At 40.3% G+C, this 17,906-nt stretch overlaps 1 protein-coding gene across 1 annotated transcript in view; it reads right to left on the bottom strand.

Annotated features, from left to right (window-relative positions):
• Positions 1 to 17,906, bottom strand: part of alk (ALK receptor tyrosine kinase) — a 256,323-nt gene that overhangs the window by 100,325 nt on the left and 138,092 nt on the right. The gene's annotated exons all lie outside the window — the stretch shown is intronic.

The raw sequence follows: 17,906 nt of genomic DNA, 5'->3' as shown, positions 1-17,906 counted from the left end.
GGAGTAATGGGTATCTATTCAGGACAAGTACTTGTACTCGAAGTACACTAACTAAACTACCGGTAAGTAAATTGTAGAGACAGAGCAGCATATTCATTTCACCTTCCATGTTTATTTTGACGTTATAGCCTCTCTAGCGCAAGCTACCCCCAGTGCCATGGCAACCAAACGTCTGAAAACTTCAGTTTCCCCTGTCCAGGCTACAACTCCAGTTTTCAAATGTATCCGCCTAGGGCAGCGTTTTTGAAAAGCATGGTTTTCAGTGCTGGAATACGCCGTTTTAAAGTAAGGGGTGTTGTGTATTCCTACAAGACTATTTAACGGGATGCTATGGAGCAGTTAACCTGGCTATTAAGTATCCTAGCTATCTCTAGTTTAGGGAACCATCTTAACAGTTTGCAGTTGCCTGTGTGTGATTAACTAATATGTGTGAATATGAACTTGTGAACATAAACTCGTTAATATGAAACTGCACAGGCACCCTGGGGGTAACCATAGCAACCCAGAAACTCAATGTTCGCTGAAAAGATTAATTTCCCCGAATCAGCTCACCAATAAAAGACAGTCTTGAATTCAAAGTGATCACAACTTTTAGTGTGGACGGAAGGGCTAAACGGAGAAATATTTATGAGTTTCTATATTTACCCGGGTTAGTTTGCTGTAACCTCGTGAACCAAAAGCTCTAATTCTAATTCATCATCCATTGTGGCAGGAACACGCAGGCTCTTTCTTCCCTATTTTAGCGGAGCGCTAAATAACACTAATGGGCGGTGTTAGGCGCTGATTACGACGAGGTTCTAAATACCACGGAAAAATACCGTGCGGTATATGCGGTTTGGCAAAAGCGCAGATTAAGCTGCGGTCGCAATGTTAGTAAATGAGGCCCTGAGACTGCTGAATTTAGTCATCTGTTTACTTAGATGCTTACTTAGATGTTTTTTTCTAGAGGTTTTGAATTTGGATTTTTCTTTATTTGTATTAATACCTTTTTTGTATTGGATTTTCAGTTTGGGTTCCCTAATCTGCATTTTGTGTTGGACTGATGGTTTGCTTGATCCTTTTCAAGAGTTAATAAACCCATATGTCTTTTAAACCCTCACTCCGACTCTGAGCTTTTGGCCAAACCCACACATAGATGGTAACCCGGCACAATTATCATTATCAATAGTTATGAAAATAATTGATCTAAACTATGACACAACATGTTTGTGAGCTGCTGAAAATTAACGTTTAAGACAACTCTACAGACAGTAGGTCCCCCAAAACATTCATTAGAATTTCTCATTAATATTGGGGCAATGCACACACACACACACACACACACACACACACACACACACACACACACACACACACACACACACACACACACACACACACACACACACACACACACACACACACACACACACACACACACACACACAATCAATCTACAATATCCTGACTCAGGAAGGTTGTAATGAATCTCCTTTCCCCTGTAACCTCTTAGACTCTGAATTAAAGGCTATTCAACCCAACTAGAATACACAGGATATTAAACTGGAGACCATATCAGAAACGTTGGTCATTTTCTTCTTTTTGCAATGTGTATTCATTGCTCTTGCAGACATTAGTAAAACATTTGACACTACAAGTACAATACATTAAGGCATCTGTGAATTCAAACACTGCACTAGTAGGTAACTACTAGTCTTTTAATACACACAGATAGTAAATAGTACAAAGTGAATATTAGGTCGGACCTCTATCTAAGTGACATCATTTTCTTGATTTGATTGGTCTGAAAGGAACCATACCTGAATTCAAATCATGATGGACTTCAGTTAGGTTCATGTCAACCACAGTATGGGTTATGAATTTATAGTTTAAAAGTCATGTTTTAATATTTCTGGGCTATGCCATATTTAACGTAAGCCTACCCAGTGCATCCTTTTCATGTGCTATTATGGTACATTACAGAAGTGAATAGGTCAGGCTTATCTTTGGATAGCAACTTTACTAAATCAATTTGCTGTGTCATCACCTTCAAACAGGCCCCAAGCTATACTGCTACCATATCCATACATGAGAACTTTCAGAAACTTCTACAGTTTTAGAAGACCTGATCCTTCTCTCACAATATCTAAATAGAATATATTGATTAAAAATGATGGAGCATAAAATCATTCAGTAAAAGCAGTGCTTCACATCTTCCCCAATTAGTACCAAGTACTTAACGATTATACTGTGCACATCTAGATTAACATCTACAACATCTGGAGGCAGTGAAAGGAGGAGTCTTCATAATCTATTGAATTTTTGTCTTCAGTCTTCAATTCACACATTAAAAATATGGAGATTTAGTATTGAGGAAAAATGCACATAGAGGGAAGCTATGTACCTATCAGTGTTTTGGTAGAAAGTAGCACATAAACAAGCCGTATGTTTTAGGAAGTTGGAAGTTATAAGTGAAATATAAATTCAGAAATACAATGACAGATTTTCTGAGAACAATGAAGGCAACCAACAGATTTAGAAGAAATTGTTCAAGTAAAGGGGCAATTAGAGGGGACAAATCCGTTCTTCATTCAAGGGAAATAATACCAGCTTTAATGGTTTCAGTGGAGTATGTATTGGTGAAGTGTTATGAAAAACTGATGCACCCTTTAAAACTGGGATCAGAGACCTGTAGAAAAAAATGATGCTCAAAATTGAACAATACAATCAAGACAATTGAAACAATTCAGAGATCTAAAGAAGAAAATACTATAACAGCGTAAAAGTTTAAGAAGATAATTTATGTGGAGAGGAAACTGGTCAGCGGACTAACCCTGAAGACTGAAGATGATGCATGTGAGTATTTGTGTGTGTGTGTGTGTGTGTGTGTGTGTGTGTGTGTGTGTGTGTGTGTATCCTTCCAGGGGTTGTTTCTGTCGTCTGTCAGTGTGGACACTAAAAATGCTTGACATGGGTGGTAATGACCTAAACATACTTTAATTGTGCAGAGAGAAATTCAATGCGGGAAAGAAATAAACAAATGAGAAACTGGAAGCTTTGTAGTCAAGACCAAAAGGAATGTATCCATAAATTAGTTAGACCCCCTAGAGCAGAAGTATCCAGGCTCACAGCAAATCCCCCTCACTGACAGATCTTTGGCCAGTAAAATCCTCTGTTAGGGTGGCTCAGTGGAGTCTTGGGGGTAAAATGCTGTGGGGCAGATGAATGGGGCAGGAAAGCGAATGTTCTGCTGGGAACTCAGCGGATGCATGGCATAAATATCCCGTTGTTGCCCTTAGGGCTAGGGGAAGTCCTTTTTGCCGTATATTAGTGGAGGACAACTGAAGTATAACCAGAAATTCCCTCTCTATAAAATACTTGCATAAACAGGCTTTGATGGATCATGACCCTGTGATGGACCTTTTTTACTGCTCCTGTTAATTTGTCCATAATTTGGTGGAGGGGGCAAAGTCAGCACCTCTCACTTTCTAAACATATTTTTTAAATACATTTTTGACAACTCAGGATTTTTTTCTCAAAACCTTCAATGAAAGATGCCACCTGAAAGTCTGAGTGGAGTTGGTGAGTTTGAATTTGGCAGGCAGGAGCTCATTTTTAAATCATAAATTATTATTTTATGTAAATAAGGCAACTACGCTGAAGTCTCAGAACCCAAAAACAGAAATAAACTAGAGATGCTTTTGACCAGTACCTGACCTCTGTTCCAAATGGAAATATAATCTTCCTGGTCTGTGTCTGAATTTAGGGTCTCACACAAGGCAGGCCTCTATCCAAGATACTGTATTGGTGGTAATTTGGGAAATTGAGCGATTAATAGTAACAGAGATATCCTGGACGTACAGTAACTCCCTTAATTATGGTTTAGCAATACAAAACATTTATTTAAGAGAAATAATTAATGATCTATGAATTTTATGAATAATGTCATGATGGATAATAAGTGTGATTTTGCGATAACAGTACTGTTATCTTTTTGTGTTCTTCTTTACTCCAAAGGTAAAGTTCTCCTAGCACTTTTGAGATATCTACCCCGCTTTAACTCTGAGACTTCCGTCCTGATCCTGTGCAGTGCTCATGTAAAAATGTTTGCAATGCTCCGAGTCATTCTTTTGGTGTTCTCGTTTTCCAACCCTTTTTCCCCCATTGAAATGAATGGGGAAATACTTTGGAGAACTTCGTAAATCTTTGGCTTTCCGACAGCCAATATGGCTGCTGTAAAGTCTGTTTACAGCTTATATCGCCCCTAACATTTGAACTGACTTCATGGATACTCATCTGCTGTGCTTTTTAAACAAGTGAAAAAACCACTAACAATGTGGATTATTCACAGCCTACATCATATGACAAGGTATTGATGTTGGATGTCAACAAGTTCACTCTGTGTATTAGCCCAGCATATCGGGCACCTTACTTATGACACACTCCTGACACTTTCTAAGCCATCTGAGCTTCTGCTTACACTTTGTACATCACCTTCTTCCTGTGTGCTCCCTTGACCTCATCTTCCTGTCCTCACCTTAACCCCCCTCTTCCTTCACCTGCCCACCGTGCACAACAGTATCAGCGATGGTGCTGCTGCTTCAGAAGGCCTTGCAAGAAACATGACATTTGGCAGCAGAATCTGTCTAATTTTGTCCACGATTTCTCTTCACCTCGCTTGCACTTTGCTTTTCCATCTTGTAACACAATGTTTGTGACACTAAGCCAAAACTACTGGAGACTGAGACACAAAAGGGGGTGGCTTACTAACATGTGTTTGGGCCGGCCAGTGTCAGACAAGAAACAACCAACTGGACTCTATCTAAATAAAGTCTGATTCTGTCAGTCCAAAAGGTTCACTGGCACACTGGCAAAATGTCCGGTATGAGTTCATGTTTTAATAATAATGAAAAATATTTCCAAGGAATACAATCAATTAGACACGTAAGTAGGTTGATAACCCACCCTAGCCTCTCCACTAATTTAGGCTGCACAGTTAACTCATACAGAATTGCTATTTTCCCCCTCAGCTTACAAACTATGATAACAACATATTTCAGTTAGGGTATTGTATTTCATCCCACTTCTTAGTTGAACAACCATTTCATGCTTCAATCTAAACCCCAATGTAAAGGGCAGTGCAGGTAAGTTATTTTGAAATAAAATACGTCACACACAATGTGTGATTCCAGCAACTATTCTAGATTGCAAAAAGCTGTGCATGTTAAAATTAATATAACTTTGATAATGACCAAGTTATATATTTCTGTGAGTATGTCAACTGGCTAGTTACTTTTTGTATGTTGTTATGGAATTAATTTAAATAAAGCCAACACTACGGTTGTGCAAAAGCTCTGTCTGTTGTGAAACTCAATGGTGATTCAAGTTGTGACATTACAGAGTGAGGCAGAGACAGTCGTGAGGGTTCAAAGTTATATTGGTTTATTAAACTCTTCAAAATCTCCAGAAAACCTGCTAAGTCTCTCAATAAGCAGAGGACATCATTCAACAGTCTCCATAAAAAAAACCTACTAAGCCTCTAAACAAGCAGAGGACAACAATCAGCAGTTTCAAGGTCCATACACATACCTGACAAGATTCTCCCCTAGACAGAACAAATGTACATATATAAAGAGGTGGCCAGCACCATTTATAAAAAGGGGGTATACACAAACATCAAATAATACACAGATCACAAGACAGACCCTGAAAAACAAATACGGTATATCTCATTGTCAACAAAGCAATAACCATGTAATAAAATCATATTCCCAGGCCTGTAAAAAGACACCTTATCGAAGTGGTTTAGCCGAGGCCCATTTCTATTGTCCCTACCGCCATTACAGAGAATCAGCCATTGTAATTAAACTGGGAACCAAATAAATATTCATTGTTTCTTGCCGTCAGACTGACCAGCTAGCTGAGGACACTAACTCCCAACCATAGACATATATAAATATATATAGTAAGATATACCCATCTATAAATCTATAAATGTCTATGCTCCCAACAAGTCGGTAATTCCATTTATCTATCTTCAATGAAACAAAGAGGATCGGGAAACGACAGCAGTCCAGAATGGAACCTGTGTTTCCGAAGGCATTGTAGCCCGTAAATGGGGGGCTTATTGGCTCGCGCCACAGTGCCCCCCGTGACGTCATCATTTAATGCCATAAAAGGGTATATGATGTTGTAAAATGTCGTTAAACATAACATTTAAATAGTAGCATGCATGAACAAGGGGGCCAGAATCTCAGGTAACTTGTCCAGATTAAAGTTATGGGGGCCATTTTGTGGCCAAAAGACAGTACCTCCATAGACTTGAAAAGTGTGAATTTTTTTCTGACTAAATAAAGCAATAAGAAAACAAATTCCATGACAGATGACAGGTTGCCATTCTCAACTACTAATATGATCGCTCATGCATGTGTTTAGTGTAGGGCACAAGCCTGCATGGATGCTGACAACATAGATCCCTTTTTTGTTTTAGCAATAAAAGAGATTTGGAGATTTGTGTTAAGCCTAATGTCTTTTGGCACATAGCCTACTATTATATGAGCCATATATATAGGCTTTATGGGAATAAAAAACATAATTAAATGGTGTCATGTTGTGTAGGCTTGATTTAATTAGGTTGCCATCAGAAGGATAACACGCCGCAAACCTTATACATTAGGCAGTCATCTTATACTTTACTTATACTTACTTACAATTACTGAAAGTTGTAGTCATACAAAATGTTACCCTATCAGCAATATTGTATATTCATTCTGTTTGTGTCTATATCAACTAGTCTGTATGGAAGGGTTGGGCTAATAAAGACCCGTGATGGTTACAGGGATCAGTCTCTAGAGCCATCAGTCACTCTCTGTATGGGAGACACATTGGGTGTTTTTATGCGTGTTCTCGCCTAGCTGTTTTTTGACTCAGAGACTGAAATGTGCATGTTGTTCATTTTATTCTCCTCACACTCTCCACACTCTAAAAATATATTTAGTTTATACTTAAAAGTAGACCATTCAGATTTTCTGGGGGTGTTATTTTTATGTTTTTAGGACAAAAACTAGAAAAGACAAGAGTTTTTTAAGTGTTTTGGTGAAATTTCTGTTTAATTCCGCCGGCAGTTTTGCCGACCCCTGAGTGTTACGCCTGCCAAGATCCTCTCAGGGAAAAACTAAGTGGGTGTCCAGAAACCGGGCTGAGAGCCATTGTCAATGCCCTGGGAGTGCAACTTTATGTTAAAGACAAAAAGGGGGGAAATAACGGGAGATTGTCAGCATACTGGCTGTTTGTGCTTTCATGAAAACATTTTCAGGAAAAAGGTAGTTGTTGAAGCCTTCAGGGAATAACATGGCACCTGTGAAGTGCTAAAGCAGTTAAAGCATTTGCAGTGTCTAGTCGTGAGTAACTTTACTGCCCCCCCCCCCCGGTGAAGAGAACATTAGGTCAAAGCTGATAAACAATGCCTATGTTTTCAGATATCCATCAATATGAAAGACTTCAAATTCTGAATTAACCTCTTTATGCATCCTAAATTCTGCCATCCATTCAGAATGTCCATTTACATTAACACGTATGTGTGTTCTCAAAATGTATCCACATATGGGAAAGAGGGTATCATTAGGCATATGCTTAGATGTTACAATGAAAGTGTAGCCTTTGAATCTTGGCACAAGATCCAGCCACCTCATCGTTCCTGGAGTTAAACATCATAATGATGTTGATTGTGTTTATTTGTTATACTTACCCTAGCTACATCCATTCTTTTTTTTTTTTTAGATTTATTTGGGGCCTTTTTTCCTTTAATCGATAGTGCAGTGAAGAGTGGGACAGGAAATGAGAGGGAGAAGAGGTGGGGAGTGGACAGGAGAAACGACAACAGGCCGGATTCGAACCGTGTCCCCAATGGGCGTCAAGCCCGTATGTGGTTGGGGCTACTGCTTGCGCCACAGTGCCCCCCTATCCATTATTTCTTGATACAACTGCTGTGTGATGGGATGTAAGTTCACAGAAAGCATCCACATCTGTTGGACCAAAGTGTTTTCATGGGAATTAGTCTTTGGTGAGGGTGAGGTGATGGTGAGCGTCTGCACCATAGTGTTTGTGTCAAAAATGGACACAAAGAAATGTGTCAAATGGACCTTTATTTTCTTGTCTCAAGAAAATAAAGGTTCAATTGACACATTTCTTTGTGTCCATTTTTGACACAAAGAATTTGGTGCAGACGCTCACCATCAGTCACCTGAAGAATGAATGCAAAGCACATTAAACCCCATGAAAATCAAAATGGACTTTCCTGAGGAGGAAAAATAGTTTTCCTTTGATGTTTGCAGTTCTAATTCACATTTTTCCTACTTCATGGGAAACAAAATAACAATTAGTTCCAAGGCAACCTGCACTCAGGAGGTGTGCTTCAGTTTAGTGTCTAATCGAATCACTCTTTCTCTATATATTCTCTCCCTGGCAACATTGTCTCAACTGCACCTTCCCTCGGTTCAAATATGTTAGCTTTTCTCTGAGATAGAAGAGCAGGACAAGCAATCCCCCACCAAACAAACCTTGCATTTTGTGTTGGCTTGAAAGCAGCCAGGTAGTGGGTGAAGTTTTTACTAAATATTAATTCCCTTCTCTCCTTCAATCCACTGACAATTACTGGCATCGTTAGTAAATTTTGCAATGGTGGTTATATGTCATTTAGGTGTTGAAGTGTTTCTAAAACCAACAGCTATATATTGTCACGGCAAGAAAACGAGTTTATGTTATATGAGCAGTTAACTGCTATCTAGTTCCCAGCCTGTGAAGCTATCCACCCTCTGTTACTCATCATTTGGGATAGATTATCACCGTTTACATATAGCCTCAAGATTGGATGGCATGCTGAAAACGTATCCAGTTCAGTCAAAGAATCAAAATACTACACCAATAGTAAAAAAAACAAGTAGTAACACAAATGATGAAAGATCACAAAGAGATTTTTATATAGAACAACACGCATTTGTTTTGTCATTATCAGTCATTAGATTTGCACCCAGCAATGGTGTTTTGGAAAGCATATGGTACCAAAACATTTCTACACCATAGCAACAATGAGTGTACAGTAGTGTGGCCTGTTGCATTATATTTCTCAATCAATTGCTGTCAGATTTGGTGACAGATGTATTATGTTCCATATCATTAAAAACACTTGGTGGAGTACACAGGGGTATTTGTGGTAAAGCACATTGTGTCTATGTATGCCATATGAAATGTGCTATATAAATAAACTTGACTTGACTATTTATATGCACCGCACATCAGTTGAACTAATACACTACTATGCTTAGAACTCATTTTCACAAATGTACACTTCACAATCTCCACGCACAGTAGACATGCCTAACACCCTGGAGACATGCTGGTTGACCAGATGCGCAGTCTCCAATATTCCTGTGAACGATCAGATTAATTAAGAGTGTGCCGACGCACACTTGCCACCCTCCTCGCTAGCCCGGTGTATACACCAAGGGTTGCACTGAAAACCCCATGCAAAACACTTGAGTTAATTGAATTATCCATCCAACTGTAGTCCCACTTTAATTATTCACCAGTGTCTTGGACGTACTACGAGAAGCAAGAGTTCCTCCACCCCACTGCACACTCCCATCGCTCTGAACATAAATCAGTGGAGGGGTGGACTGCAGCTCTTGGGAGGTGGAGGCCACCGGGTATCACACAGGCAGCAGGGATTAAATGTGTTTAACACTACGTCTGACATATTACCACTTTACCTCTTGTGAGGGTACACTGTTACTGACAGGCTAGTCACACTCAGTGACTGAGCTAAGGGTAATGTTAATTTTTGCGTCCTTGTCTTCCTGGCAGACAGAACTAATGAGTTCTAATGAGAACATACATGTAGTGCACACTCTTTCTCATTGGTACACAGACACACACACTCTTTCTCATTGGTACACAGACACACAGTCTTTCTCAAGTCGTCTCAAAGCGTAGTCATAATAAATGCCTGGTTAAATATTATCTTCTTCCACTGTACTGTCTCTGGCTACATGTTTCTGGCTTTGGTATTATTTTAACAGCCGCAGTAAGGCCTACACTTGTAAAAACCTAAGGAGCACTATAGACTGGTAGAAACATTGCCTTTTGCGTTCGATAATAAGTATTTACCCCCCTCATATTCATGCAAGTAATTTGATGTTGACCACATGTCAAGCGCTTAAAACAAAGAAGGTACCATGTAACTTAATGCCATTACCAACTAACGTAATAACATACACTACTGTGCGTATAGGCATAACCACCTGCTGCTGAACACCACTAAGACCAAGGAGATGGTGGTGGACTTTAGGATGTCTCAGCCTCCTCTGCTACCAGTCTCCATCTGGGGGGTCAGTGTGGAGGTGGTCAACACCTACAAATACTTAGGAGTTCATCTGGACAGTAAACTGGACTGGTCAGCCAACATAGATGCAATTGACAAGAAGGGGCAGAGCCGGCTCTACTTCCTGAGGAGGTTGAGGTCCTTCAATGTCTGCAACAAACTCCTGCGCATGTTTTACCAGTCTGTTGTTGCCAGCGTCCTGTTTTATGCTGTGGCGTGCTGGGGAGGCAGCATTAAGAAGAGGGATGCGGGGCGACTAGACAGGCTGGTGTGGAAGGCGGGAGCTGTTGTTGGCACTGAACTGGAGTGTCTCACAACAGTGGCGGAGAGAAGGACCCTGAGTAGGTTGCTGACCATCTTGGACAATGTCTACCACCCACTACACAGAACTCTCAACGGACAAAATAGCATATTCAGTGGCAGACTCCTGTCACTGTCATGCTCATCGGACAGGCTGAGGAAGTCCTTTGTCCCCAGGACCATTCAACTCTATAACGCCACGCAGAAGGGGAGGGGGAGGGAGATGGACTTCTCTGCATGAGTCTACCTCAGTCTGCCCTCCTCTTCTCATCTCATTATATTCCATCCCACTGTCCATCCTTTTACTGGCTATACTAGCCCCTTGCACAGACTTTACTATTTATATCACTTTGCACTATCCTCACACACACAAGCACAAGTACTCTATCTTTGCACTATCCATACAAGCACATGAACACTATCTCTCTGCACTCTTTGCACTACTTTCCTCGTCGACATCAACACTGTCACAAATAAATGCACACTGTACTATAGGGCAGATCTATCCTGTATCTGTAAACACCCCACTCCCTGTGAACATGTTCTGCCTGTGTGTATGTGATTTATGTATGTATGTTTGTGAGTTAAGTTAAGTGTATAAGCTACAGGATTACCTAAATTTCCCTCGGGATTAATAAAGTATCCCTCTATCTATATATATATATAATAATAGTAATACATCTGACAGAAATACATTATTGATGTATATGAACTGTACTTTATACCTATTTCATTATGCAAGCATAAGATGGCAACAGCGACTCACCCCCATAGAAATATTGCCCAAAATGGGTTTGATGTATTAATGGCAGCTGTAGCAGAGTCTGATTGGTGGGCTTCCTTCCTCAGCTTGTGAGACCTCTTTGAAAAATATCTCACCAAAGCTGTTTCTCAGCAAAGGGAGAAAGATGTTAAATTATTTGAATTGCTACCTGTCAGCCTGAGCTTGGAGAATCTGGAGAAGCAGTAAGTCTGCAATGGCCAGAGGGGAAGAGAGAAAAAAATCATATGGAGGCAGACCTCAGAAATGACACAGCTGCCCCAGTTAGGTGATGTACCAGATCAAAAACAGCCACATTTTATGCCAATTCATAATTCATTCTGGTCAAATGACAGAAATTATGCATGGGTTATGGTACTGTCATGAGCTCATGATCACTGATTTGAATGTGTTGAAATATTGACTCTCAGAATGTAAGAGGCTACAGATTTTTGTTCTTTCAAATAAAAGAAACCGATGCAGTAATTAACCACTTAATGCTGTCAGCAATCCAATCAATTCTCTTGATTGTACAATAATGTGAGACTATTATTTAACATGAATTAAAACAGACCAATCGTTTTTATTATAAGTAACTACATTTAATGTTTTGAATAGCAGATGCAAAATACGGTGAGATATCAGATAGGCAGAAATCAGAAAACTGTTATTCTGTTGTCTGTAACAGATATAACAAATTAGCATTACTTCCTACAGCATGCATATTTAGCAAAATAGTTGTTATTTTCCTACTCTTTGGAAAATGAAACAGCTAGGAGAAGGGTTATTTTCCTTCACAACGTGCCTAAATGTCACATCCCATTTTTTCACTTTATTTTCTTCATTGCATTTTATGCATTAACAATGAGGCTTTAAAGGCACAGAGTGTAGTTTTTAGCGGCATCTAGTGGTGAGGTTGCTGAGGTTGCAACCAGCTGAATACCCTGCCCTTTACAAGCGTGTGCCTACGGGTGGGCGTCAAATGCCATACAAACGTGAAAAGCCCCATCTTGAGCCAGTGCCTTGGTTTGTCCATTCTGGACTACTGTGGAAACGTGGCGGCGCAACATGGTGGACTCCATAGAAGATGGATACGAAGAGCTCCATAGTGGATAGGAAGGGCTCATTCTAAGCTAACGAAAACACAACAAATCATAGCTACAGGTAATAATACTCTAATGAACACATGATTATGAATACTGTATTCCACTTCTACGAATAGATGGCACTAAAAACTACACACTGCACCTAAAACAAAGATATTTCTACATAATTAAACCAGACTCCTAATCAAACCACCATATCTGAGGAGATTATGCCACAATCTATCCACTTCCATCAGGGGACAAAGCAATCAGATGTGGCTCCTCATGTGAATGCAGCGCTGTGCTCAGACTGCATGTAATCATGCTTTATGATGGACAGCTAACTTGTGCCACTCTGTGTGTGAAGAGAATTTAAAATGTTCTGAGAAAAGATTGTGATTGTGACATTCCTCGGGAGGTGGTTACTGTTGATTGAAATCTCATTGATGATTGCAATAGCACAGAAATACGACCTATTATTGGAATAGGATCATTTTGTTAGTTATTCCGCATAACACATGTGCGTGGAATATGTGCGTGGCCTATGGCAGAGAGCCATGTAATTGAGGCTGAATGTGTCATAATCATAGTCGTTATTCATCATTTATTTATGTAAAGCACATTGAATTTGTGTATGAAAAAGGCTATATATAAATAAACTTGTTCCTGAAATGTGACGTTGTGGTTCAGGGCCAAAGAAGTTGAGGGAGAAAAAAACTTAACGGATCATAGTCAGAAAGAGTTAATGCTTATAACTTCATCCATCACAGAATCAGTGTACATTTTTCATGATGGTTACCTGGAAATAGATTTGAGATAAAAATATCTCTTTGAGACAAAAATATGCTTAGAGCTTGCTGAAACACTTGAGTTTTGAATCTAACGGAGAGAACAACTTGTGGCATCAACAAGATCCTGATAAATGTCAAAACAAGACTAGTCAACAAACTCAGTGATGAGTGAGGGTATAGCCTGCTTGTAAACTTAGCATATTTTACTCTTCACTTAGATACATCTGTTTTAAGCAAAACTATGCATATAATAAAAGTGGAAGAAGTTTATTTATTCATTTATGTTTGTGTTTACAACCGTTCTCCTCGTCTCCCAGCATTGCTCTATTGCTCATCAATGGATGATTCAGAATCTGGTGTGAGCGTTGTGAGTGCCTGAAGCTCTGCATTCCTAGAATTAATGTTGTTCATGCTTTTATTGCACATTTTACTTCTGCTTATTACGGTGAAGTGGTGCATTGATTATTTGCAGATGTATAAGACAATTTTTCATAATCACCCCCATGTTTGGAGCAAATATTTTCTACATAAATACAGTCTTACAGCTATCACATCTACTCTTCCCAGCCTGGACAAAGACTCCACCCTCTCCCACAGAATTATCCCAGACAGCCCTCTCCCCCCCATCACACCTCTCTCCATTCAGGAGAGGGATGTCAATAAGCTCTTAAAAAGACAGAACCCCCGCAAAGCAGCTGGACCAGATGCTGTCTCTCCCTCCACACTAAGGTACTGTGCGGACCAGCTGTCTCCAGTGTTCACGGACATCTTTAACACCTCACTGGCTGAATGCGTGGTCCCTGCCTGCTTTAAAACCTCCACCATCATCCCCGTTCCCAAAAAGCAGAGGATCACAGGCCTTAATGACTATAGACCAGTCGCCCTGACCTCTGTGGTAATGAAGACCTTTGAGCGCCTCGTGCTGACCCACCTCAAGGCCATCACCAACCACCTCCTCGACCCACTGCAGTTTGCCTACAGAGCCAACAGGTCTGTAGATGACGCAATTAACATGGGACTCCACTTCATCCTCCAGCACCTTGACTCCCCCGGCACCTACGCCAGGATCCTGTTTGTGGATTTCAGCTCCGCATTCAACACCATCGCCCCAGCTTTCCTCCAAGACAAGCTAACACAGCTGAGCGTGCCTGAGCCCACCTGCAGGTGGATCACTGACTTCCTGTCAGACAGGAAGCAGCGTGTGAGGCTGGGCAAGCTTGTCTCGGAGCCCCGGACCATCAGCACTGGAGCCCCACAAGGTTGTGTGCTCTCTCCTCTACTCTTCTCCCTCTACACCAACAACTGCACCTCCAGCCACCCCTCTGTCAAACTCCTTAAATTTGCGGATGACACAACCCTCATTGGACTAATCTCCAATGGCGACGAGGCAGCCTACAGAAAAGAAGTTGACAGCCTGGCTTTCTGGTGCAGCCAGAATCACCTGGAGCTGAACGCCTGTAAAACAGTAGAGATGGTAGCAGACTTCAGGAGGAGCCCAGCCGCAACCATCCCCCTCATCATGTGTGACTCCCCAGTTAACACTGTGGAGTCTTTCAGATTCCTGGGAACAATTATGGCACAGGACCTAAGGTGGGCGGAGAACATCACCTCCACAATCAAGAAGGCCCAGCAAAGGATGTTCTTCCTTCGGCAGCTAAAAAAATTCAACATGCCGCAGAAAGTGATGGTCGAGTTCTACACAGCCATCATTGAGTCAATCCTCACCTCATCTATTACCATCTGGTTCGCTGCCTCTACTGCAAAGGACAAAGGCAGACTGCAGCGGATCATTCGGTCAGCCGAGAAGGTCATCGGCTGCGACCTGCCGTCTCTCCTAGACCTGTTCCACTCCAGGACCAGCAAGAGAGCATGCAAGATCATCGCTGATCCTTCCCATCCCGGTCACCACCTATTCCAAAGACTCCCATCTGGCAGAAGGTTCCGGGCTATAAAGACCAAAACCTCGCGCCACCTGAACAGTTTTTTCCCCACGGCAGTGGTGCTCACAAACAAGCCCCCTGCATCACACTGACTCTGGGTTTGCCAATTCCAATTCACAATTATTTATTATTATCTAATATTCTGTATTTGTCTTTTATTCTTGTTTTTGCTATTTTGTTGTTATGTTATGTGTTTTATGTCCTATGCACCAACCACCAAGATAATTTCCTGTATATGTAAATATACTTGGCCATTAAAAGAATTCTGATTCTGATTCTGATTCTGTTAAATGTGGTTTTTAACGTTAACATATTAACATGTCCATATGAATTTTTTTTTTACACGATGCACAACATATCATGAGTGAAAGTGCCATGGCTGATTTTTTCCACCTTGAAACTGCAGTGTACCAACAACAGTCTCAAAAACACATAATCAGTCAGCCTGGGTTTCATGTTACAAACCTTAGGAACCATTCCTATTAATTTACGAACATCGTCATACATATACATATAGTACAATATTACTCATGATGAACAGTGTTGTATAGTAACGAAGTAGAAATACTTTGTTACTGTACTTAAGTCGTTTTTTTGGATATCTGTACTTTACTACTTATATTTCTGTTTACTTTTACTTTTACTTCGCTACATTTTGCAAAGAAAACTGATACTTTTACTCCGATACATTTCCCCTGAAACCTCCGTTACTCGTTACAAATTCAAATCATCTTTAGAAAAATTGTCATGAGAGTGATGAGACCAACGGTAGAACACAGACTGCAAGCAGGTTTGGTGAATCAGTGGTCCTAGCGCACGTTAATGCGCTATTGAACGTTCGCAAAAGCCCCGCCCCCTTAGTTACTGTTGCTACGTCTTTTGAACTCGTTCATGCACAACACCTGTCTGTCAGTGTCAGTGATTCTTTTTGGAGTAATATCTCCGCGATATCCTCCAGAACAAGGCAAAATGGACTGCAATATGCAGTGGAAGGATATATCCAAAACATTAAGATCAACAACGAAGGGGACACAACAATAATCGAAGCAAAGGCATACAGGTCTCAATAAAAAAAATTGAAACCCCACGACCTTGTAGACTAGTCATGTTCTTTCATCGCTGGGTAAGATCTGTATATAATATTTCAAGCTAGCTACCTACAAAGATTATTATTATTCTTTATTCCATCTCTGGCGAGGTATCTAGCTAGCTAGCTAGGATAGTGACAATCTAAAGTACAGTACAGTAACGTAGCAGTGTGGAGCAAGATAGCTGCTAGAAACGTTATTGTTCAAGGGATGTGTGTGCATGTTGCTGAAAGTATTTCACAGTCACTGTACTTGCTTGTAAAACTGATGATCCTGATGTAATGCTATGGCTTTGTATCAGATCGCCAGGTTATTGCTCTCAGGTTGTGCCTTATGCATACCTTGGGATACTCAGGAGTAGGTTGCCCATTCACAAAATGTTACAATGTGCTGCTTTAGTATTGCCTATTGTTTTAAAATTGTGTTCAAATAAGGCCCAGTTTATACGTATGCTCATTCTAGTCGATATAAACTTCATAATTCTCAAAATTCTGACCCTTTGCTTTTTTTATCAACAGCATTTACTTGTACTTTTACTTTCAATACTTAAGTACATTTAATATCAGAAAAATACTTTTGATACAGTAAAGATAAGATACTATAAGACTTTTACTCAAGTAGTATTCTAAAAGGTTACTTTTACTTTTACTTGAGTCATTTTCCAGTAAGGTATCTTTACTTTTACTTTTATGTATGGCTTTTGGGTACTTTATACACCACTGATGATGAACTAGATGGCTTTCCTCAGAGACCTTCTATGGTGTTCAAAACGTTTCTCCCCGATGGCACATCTGTATGTTTATCATTTCCATCTCAGTCAGAGTTGGCGATCGGGACCCAAGTTTATCTAACATTAGCGACACTTAGCTGCTTGATAACATAGTCAAGTCGAAGCCAGATAGATAGAGGCGGGACTAATTTGTATAGATCCACGAATACTAAATGGGGCAAAGGTGTAGATCTACATCCAAGCCATTTTAAGGCCATGAAGGGATTTTTTTCCTCAAAAATTTAAATATGTAATTTTGAGGAACAGATATGAGTATTTTGGGGGTTTAATCAATGTCAGGTGAGAGACTTTAAGTTACAAACTCTAGTGGCTCGCCCAGACTAAACAGTAATATGGTCCTTGCTAGTGTTCTTATTATAGGGTCAAATGCTTTCTGAATTAGTATAATCATTGACTGTTGTGTTCCATTACCCTAACTGAATTTTAGAAAATGCTGACACTTTCTGTGTAAACCACAGTTTCACCTTCAGGGCTAATGCAGCAAAAACGCCTGTTTGTAGGAGGAGGGAACAGGCACCAAGCCAGACAGACGAGAGGGGTAATGTTGCTCAGTTTCACAAGTCATCTCAATGACTCCTAACTTGAAGTATTTCTGAACCAGTTGCGGCACTATTTCTTCTACTGGCAGCAAACCTTGCTTTAGCTTAAGAGGCCGCCAAAATGATACCATCACCCCTATTGTACACAATGCTCTGAGGGAAATTGTACAACTGTCACAAATTTTGGAAAATGACCGAAACATCTGAACATACTATCAAGATTCATACTTTATACACACTAGAAGATAACTCTATC

The sequence above is a fragment of the Clupea harengus genome, chromosome 14, assembly GCF_900700415.2.
Source record: "Clupea harengus chromosome 14, Ch_v2.0.2, whole genome shotgun sequence".
Classification (NCBI taxonomy): Eukaryota; Metazoa; Chordata; class Actinopteri; order Clupeiformes; family Clupeidae; genus Clupea; species Clupea harengus.
The sequence above is the reverse complement of the archived record's forward strand: the minus strand, read 5'-3'. Positions and strand labels throughout refer to the sequence as shown.